We start from the raw sequence: 8,223 nt of genomic DNA, 5'->3' as shown, positions 1-8,223 counted from the left end.
TTCCAAAAATAATGTCCTTTGGGATAACCCAACACCACCATCTAGATTTTGTAGGCTACTTAAACAGCAATCAATAGCAAATTTTTAAGTTTCCTTACCAATACCAAATCATTCCAAGCTTGTCCGCTATGTGGAGTAACGCCTTCAACATTCATGAAGGATAAATTTGTTATCTGTGCCCAACTTAGACTTAGTTAGACTTAGTTGTTTATAATAACGAGTGTTTCCTTCATAATGAAATTTCAAACAATTTTGATTGCTTTCTGGCTTGTCGGTTGCCTCTTGATCTTGCAAATTTGAGACGCACTGCTTTAATACAGGGAAATTATTTTTAAGTTTATAGCTTTGGTTTCCCATGTCGGATGAAAATTGTTTACTGCCTGTCGATTACTTTGGTGAAAATGCCAATGAATCAAGAAATAAACAAGATGGTTTGGATCATGGGAGAAAAACTAGCAGATTAAATTACTTAGAAGGTGTATTTTGTCGAGAAGTAGATGCCTCAGATCTTCTTATTTCCAGTGCTAGCCTTCATTGAAGAAAAATAAATTTTAAAATAAAAAATCTTCAAGTGCTGTAATGGGGTTACTAAAATATTTAAACTTTTTTTTTAAAATTTAGCACTAAACACATGGAAAAATCTAAAAATGAACCAAATTTAAATTATGATGATCTGGAAGATATTTTAGATATTGGAGCTTTAGAGTTATAGTCTGAAAAGAACTTTTAAATCTACATTGTTTTTGTCATTTGTTCTAGTATCGAATACAATTTATTTTTCTAACCAATTAAGTACAAATTAGGAGATAAGTAATTTAATAGTTCATTAATAATTTAATTAAATTGTTAGTTATTGAACAAGTTGATTTTAATAAAAAATTTGTCTTTAGAATTAATTAAAATTTAACCATTACTTTCCTTTCGAAAAAAAATAGTTTTTTGTATTTTGCGTTTGTATTATTAATTTTAAACAATTAAAACGTATTCAAATAATTTTTCATGCAATAAAATACTTCTCATATGGCCATTGTTGGATAGCAATATAGACCTTTTGGCTTTGTACCATTAATTAAGATTTCAAATGATATTTTTATCAAATATCCAGCGCACCCTGACGAAAACTGTAAATCCGAAAATTGTGGCTCTCGACACAGTTTATGGTCCTATTTTTTACAATTTTTTATTTACACACAAGCGGCAATTTAGAATTTTTGCCCATAGCCGACACACCCCTTACAGAATCGAAAAATTGCCTGAAGTTAAAGTTATAGCTCTGGATGTCCCACGCCTCCCAGTGAATGAGGTTTTCCAATGGGGTAAATGGTTTCCGAGAAAATATTTTTTTTCTGGAACTATTCAGCGCACCGAATGTCGGGAACGGGAGAAATAACGATTTCCAACTATGCCTAATATCGCGTGCACCCTGAAAATGGTAAAAACAAAAATTGTGGTCCTTGATATCGCCTACAAAACAATGTAAACATTTTTGTTTCTGTTTTTCATTATTTTTTATTTACAGCTAATGGTGAACCCTTGAAAATGCAATTTTAAGGATTTTTGGTTATTTAACAGAAAAACCTTGTACCTTGTCGAAGAACTATTCGAGCCCCGGATCTCCAGCGTTACCTAGTTCAAGAGTTTTTCGAATTTGATAAATGTTTTTCGAGAAAATATATAGCCAAAATAACCCAAAAAATTCATTTTTTTTTTAAATACTACGCGATATTCGATTGTGAACAACTTCAACAGACTGAAAGTAATCGCAATCTTCGACGATGGCTGCAATGTTCAGCAATTTCCAGTAACACAATTTTTCGGTAAAATAAAACGTCGGAAGATGACTATCCCTGTGTATTTTTACAAAAGCACATTATTTTAATTCTGTGTTTACTGCGTTTATGTGTGCGATTGGGAGACCGACCGACTCTCGACTGCTTAGAAGCAAAGGCACCCTGCACGGAACCTTACAGGCATGCACTCTTTGAAAACTATGAAATTAAGCAAAAATATTTAACATGCCCAAAGCCTTGCAAGCTGTCACTAAAGAAAAAAGAAAGGGCAAAGCCAAAAAACTGGCAATACGACACTTCATTTCACTGGTAGAGGGCAAAGTTTAGAATAAGCTCGTTTAAATGTTCCAGCCTGAGTTTTCAATGACGCTATGCGACTAACACCATCTTTTCCAGGATGCAATATCGTACTCTTCCAAGTTTCCAGCACATAACTGGAGAGTGCTTTGAGACTTCTTTCATTTACACCTTTGTTGCAATTCGGACTCTTTACTCCATCATTCCCAAATATGCTACCTCATTTGCTGCAGGTGTTGGTATATTGACAGTCAGGAATGTTCTTTAGATCTAATTCCGATATTGTAGACAATTGCTTGGTCAATATAAAAAGTGAGAGGGAGTCGAAGGACTAAGGTCATGTGAACTTGGACATAATGGAGAAGTAGTTCGTTTTAAATGATGTTTCATACTTTTCACGCCTGCCTCCCATAAACCACCAAACATTTTGTTTTCCAAAGGAATAAATTAAATCATTGTTATTTTTTCTAATTAAATAATACGAAGCATTTAATTCAAAACGAGCTGCCGCAAAATTGGCTCGGCTGTTCGAGAATATTTGACTCGGTTTCCTCTGCGAGACACAAATCTACGTAAAGCTAAAATAAATGCATCTTTCCTGAGATCGGTTACCAATTCCAAATGAATTGCTTTGTCCAAACATATAAAAAGTGCAACATAAACCTTTTCACTTTCAAAACCACTACCTGTTTTACTATTCATGGTTGGTTTTGAAATTTTTGGGTTGAATCTAAAACATTTGACACAATTTCGATCTGTCAGCTTGGCTAAATACCGCCCCGAAATTGGCCAAAATTTCTCGCGTATCGCTAATAAATATTGTAGGTCTGCATGAAATAATTTTTCATGCTCGTTTTAAAAATAATCATTTCGTAAACGAATGTTGTTTTGGTAAAATAAGTAGACGTTTCTTTTCAAAATCTTACTTTGCATTTGATAGTCTGCCCCCAACACGCAAAAAACAACGACATCAATAAGGGGGCTTAAATTTCCAATTTTATTCGAATTGAACTGGCGAGACTGCAAGAGACGATTGGAGAATATCAAGGCGACAATATATGGGATAGCTTGAAGAAAACCATGAACTCTGTTTCTCAGAACATACTAGGATACCGTCAGTCTGTTCCTAAGAACAAATGGATGACAGAGGAAATTCTACGACTGATGGACGAGAGACGTAAACATAAAAATGTAAACCCTGATCAATATAGTCTTTTAAATTCTAGAATTAGATCTGAAATCAGAAAAGCTAAAAGAAAGTGGCTAGAACAAGAATGCCAAGAAATAGAGAGACTCCAACAGATACATGATACTCATAGCGAACATAAAAAGCTAAAGGAGGTAGCTGGAATATATAAAACCAAGGCACCAATAGTTCTAGTCAACGACAAAAACGAGATAATCCTGGAAAAGGATGAAAGAAGAAGAATGTGGGAGCAATACATAAGAAAACTATTCCAAGACAGTGAGAGAACGGACCTCGAAATTAACCCCGCGGGTGAATCGTTGAGTGGACCACCGATAACAAAAGAGGAAATTCGTAAAGCGATACAACTTTCAAAAAATAACAAGGCAGTCGGACCAGATGAAGTGCCAGCCGAGATCATTAAGCTAATAGACGATGATAACCTGTCTTTATTGGAAGTTGTTTTCAATAAGATATACAGCACTGGCAGGTACCCCACAGACTGGTTAAGGTCTACCTTCGTTCCATTACCTAAAAAAAGAAATGCAAAAAGCTGCAAAGAGCATCGATTAATAAGTCTGATGAGCCACACACTAAAAATATTTCTTAAAGTCTTACACCACAGGTTACATAGAAAATGTGAGGACAGTATTAAAGACACACAATTTGGGTTTAGGAGTGGAATGGGGACGCGGGAGGCTCTTTTCAGTATTCGCGTACTGGTTCAGAATTGTTGCGATGTAAAAAAGGACGACTTTCTTTGTTTTGTTGATTACGAAAAGGCCTTTGATAGAGTGCAGCACACAAAACTAATCGAGATATTACAAAAAATGGATGTAGATGGTAAAGATGTTCGCTGCATTCAAAATCTATATTGGCATCAAACTGCACATATAACAACAAACGAACTGAAAACACAAGATATAGAAATACGTAGAGGAGTGAGACAAGGATGCATCATGTCCCCACTTTTGTTTAACGTGTACTCAGAAGCCATTTTTGGCGAAGCATTCGAAGATAAGGACATCGGAATCAAAGTAAATGGAGTATATGTGAATAACATTAGGTACGCGGATGATTCTGTCTTGATAGCGGATAATATCCAAGACTTACAACAACTGATTACTCTACTAAACGACGCCAGTAAAAACTATGGACTAAACATAAATAGTAATAAAACAAAGTTTGTGATAATCAGTAGGGACAGGGTGCCTTATGTAAATGCGCAACTCGTCGTCGATGGAATGTCTTTGGAACGGGTCAAGAAATATAGATACTTGGGTAGTTGGCTGTATGACGATTGGGACAACGACAAAGAAATCAAAGCCAGAATAGAAATAGCCCGGAGCTATTTTCTCAAATTTAAACATATACTTACCAACAGAGACACAAGCCTGAACCTAAGAGGACGATACGTCGAGTGCTATATATGGTCCGTTCTATTATATGGTATGGAAACATGGACGCTCAAAACAACATCAATTAATAGATTAGAAGCGTTTGAGATGTGGACTTACCGCCGTATGCTGAGAGTATCATGGGTCGAAAGGGTTACAAACGAGGAAATTTTGAGAAAAATGGGCAGAGACAGAGAAATTCTATTACACATAAAAAAACGAAAAACGGCCTATTTCGGACACATAATGAGGAATCCAAAATATCGGCTTCTCCAGCTAATCGTCGAGGGTAAGATAGAGGGCAAGCGTGGCGTAGGAAGGAAACAAATGTCATGGCTTAGAAACCTGAGGGAATGGACTGGCTTGAAAAATATCGGGGACCTTGTACATACAGCAATGGACAGGGTAGCATACGGAAATGTGATCGCCAACATCCAATAGTAATGGATAGGCAGCTGAAGAAGAAGAAGATTCGAATTTAATTTATCAATTTACACTAATTTTGTCAAGCGGTTAAAAGCATCTTCAATTTATTAAACTATAGTGGTCCGAACTGACGATTCTGTTTCGAATTTTCTTTGAATCTAAATATCAGTGCTACTATTCGTGTTAAAGTGTTTATATTAGAAAATATTTCAAATATACTAATATCCGAATTTTAAAGAGCAATAACTACTTTAAATTTGTTTCGAATATCAGGAAGCGCTTCTCCGCGATTTGAATTAATAGTGGGATAATGAATTTCGTCCCATTTTAAATAATCCTATTTCGAAAGGCTTTACATCTCGTGACAAAAGATCAGCTTTGATTTACTGCACAATAAATTAACATACATACATATACACATGAATAGTAAGTTTTTTCGGAAGTGTCGGAAAAGAAGAATTTTTTTCAAGCTATATATTTTGCAACAAAATTTTTATTAAAATTACACATGGATTTAAGAGCCCTAATAGATCAAATACTTAAGATATGGATGACAAAATTATACTTTTGGTGATCTTTGAACTTTCCAGAATTTCACATGTGTTATACATTAAACTGTCCCTAGTTGAACACCAAATCAAGCTTAATGTTTTTGTGCTTTCAGTTTCACCGAAGTCAACAATTTTTGACAAAGAATCATTATCAGGAATTCATGATAAAATTTCTAGATTATTGGAATAAAATTTTTTTAAGTGAAAGCAACCTTGACAAAGTGTTTCGGATACTGTTATTCATATCTGCATAGCTTCTTCAACCGTATCTGCGCCTATTAGAATGTCATCTACGTAACAGTCCAATTTTATTATTATCGCAATTTCTGGGTAAGTCTCCTCGTTTTCATTTGCTAATTTTACTAGACATCTTAACGCAAGAATGGAAGCCGCCGCGGTACCGTATGTTACCGTTTGCAATTCGTAAGCGTCGAATAGAACGTGCGAATGAAACCGCCACAAAATTCTTTGAAGCGATCTCTGCTTCGGGTTAATCAAAACACATCTGTACATTTCTCTTCTAACGTTTTTTCGCAACACCCCTAATTTATACTCCATATATTCAAGCAATACATTCTTTTTAAATCTGGTTTTTGTGTTCAATTTTTTCTCGAGGGATAAAAAACGTTTCTTCGCGTTATCAAAAGATTCTCCCAACTCGATTGTTTCTTGTTTTAATGCCAGGTTTATGTTTTCGAGTATGTTAAGCTGCGAAACTTTTAATTTGAAACATGGCAAATTTACTGTAATTTTTGGTATAACAAAGTATGATTTTTTTCAGAAAATGCCTTAGATTGAGATTGAATTTCGACATTGCATTTGGCTTCAATGCTTGAAAGAGAACCACTTAAGCCATTTACGGACATGCTACTTTGTTCCTTGGTTAAGCCTAAGCGGTTGCAAATTTCAGTTGTGAAAAAACTAGATTGGGATCTATTGTCTAATAACAGCCGTATTGTACGCCCATTTTCCAGCGATCATAAATCTGTACGTACGCCGTTGAGAAGAAAACGACATTCACAGTGTTGCAGGCAAAAAGTGAATCATTCGAATTTGTGATTCAATCTGTTTGTTGTTTACATTTTGACTTAAACATTTCCCATTCCCGAGCTGTAACCCTATCAAATTTTGTCCCTACTATATTAACAATTAAAACATCCCAGGAATTTATCTGTAAATTTAATTGTTCTAATTCTCGAAGATTTTTTGTTATTGTATCAATTTCTTAAGTGTGTCCATGTTGAAAATGTTCTTAACGTGATTATGCATTAACATTTTGTCATTGTTGAACCTTTCAACTAGTAAATCCCAAGCGATTTTGTAATTGCTTGCAGAAAATTCTGGAGATTTAATCAAATGACTCAAAAATGTCACGAAATTCTAACCAATTTTGCAGCGAACCATCAAAAGTTGGCAATTTTATGACAGGAAATTTGACATTTTGTAATAGATTATCAACATTTTGTCTTATGGAAGATTCCTCTAATTTCGTACTTGATATAGAATAAATTGACTTATTGTCATAAAGATTTTTTTTGCTATTTACACCTGCGAATTGTAAATAGATTCAAAGTTGTTGCGTTCTGTATATTTTGTTTCAACATCATGTGATTCGCAGATACTTTCAATTTCATCTGAATTCTCACAAAACTTTCGCACTACACATTTAGTGTTTTCTAACCGAGATTCCAATTCAATTAACTCCAAAGCCGTAAACTCGCATGATCTTGCCGCGTGACTTGATATTTTTTAAAATTCGTTAGAGTGATTTTTACGCCGCCCCTCTTTCTTACAAGCGAATCTATTGTTTAAAAACAATTTTTAATAAAGGCGAAGCGGCCAGGAATTGTGTAGTCTGTTTCTGTGGCCGCTGGAGCCGCTGTATCTACTTTGCAGATGTTTTGGGCCGGCGTAATCAATTTAACATATTATATTTCTCAATATTGCACATAACATTGCGAACACCCTGTATTTAAAGACAAAAAATCTTCAATACAAAAATTATAGATCTTGATGCGGTCTAAACCTTCATGTGAAAGTAACCTTCCACTAAATCATAGTGTTGCAGTCATTGCAATTTTAATTAAAATAGGAACACATATACACATACACACGTACAGCATTGGATCTCGCCGATCCTTTTTTCAAGATTTTTTTAGATCTCGTAAATAAATTGGTTAAGGCTTTCGCGGCCCGTTGATGAGCTATTATCTTAATTCTTCCATCTCCGTAGACATACGTCCAACATCGGAGATGGAAGGACCTCTGAAGAAGCTCGCCACTCGTGCTAGCGAAACGTTAGGAAGTAATTCCAACCGACGACGGCCTTTAAACCCGAATCAAGATAATAGCTCATCTCGTAAATAGTTTGGTTTTTTTATTGTTTTAAAAAATACGATTTCATAGATTGTTATAAAAACAATGCTGTATATAACAATGACAAATTTATTCTATATGGGTCTTGTAGAGAAAGAACTTAATTTCGATTGTGTTCACACTAATAATTTTCGAGGTAATGGCCGCAAATTTACATTATCATTTACTTATTTTGCATTTATTTTTTTCATTATCCTATT

The sequence above is a fragment of the Cylas formicarius genome, unplaced genomic scaffold (assembly GCF_029955315.1).
Source record: "Cylas formicarius isolate icCylForm1 unplaced genomic scaffold, icCylForm1.1 PGA_scaffold_1__22_contigs__length_36826433, whole genome shotgun sequence".
NCBI lineage: Eukaryota > Metazoa > Arthropoda > Insecta > Coleoptera > Brentidae > Cylas > Cylas formicarius.
This window is presented reverse-complemented; position numbering follows the sequence as displayed.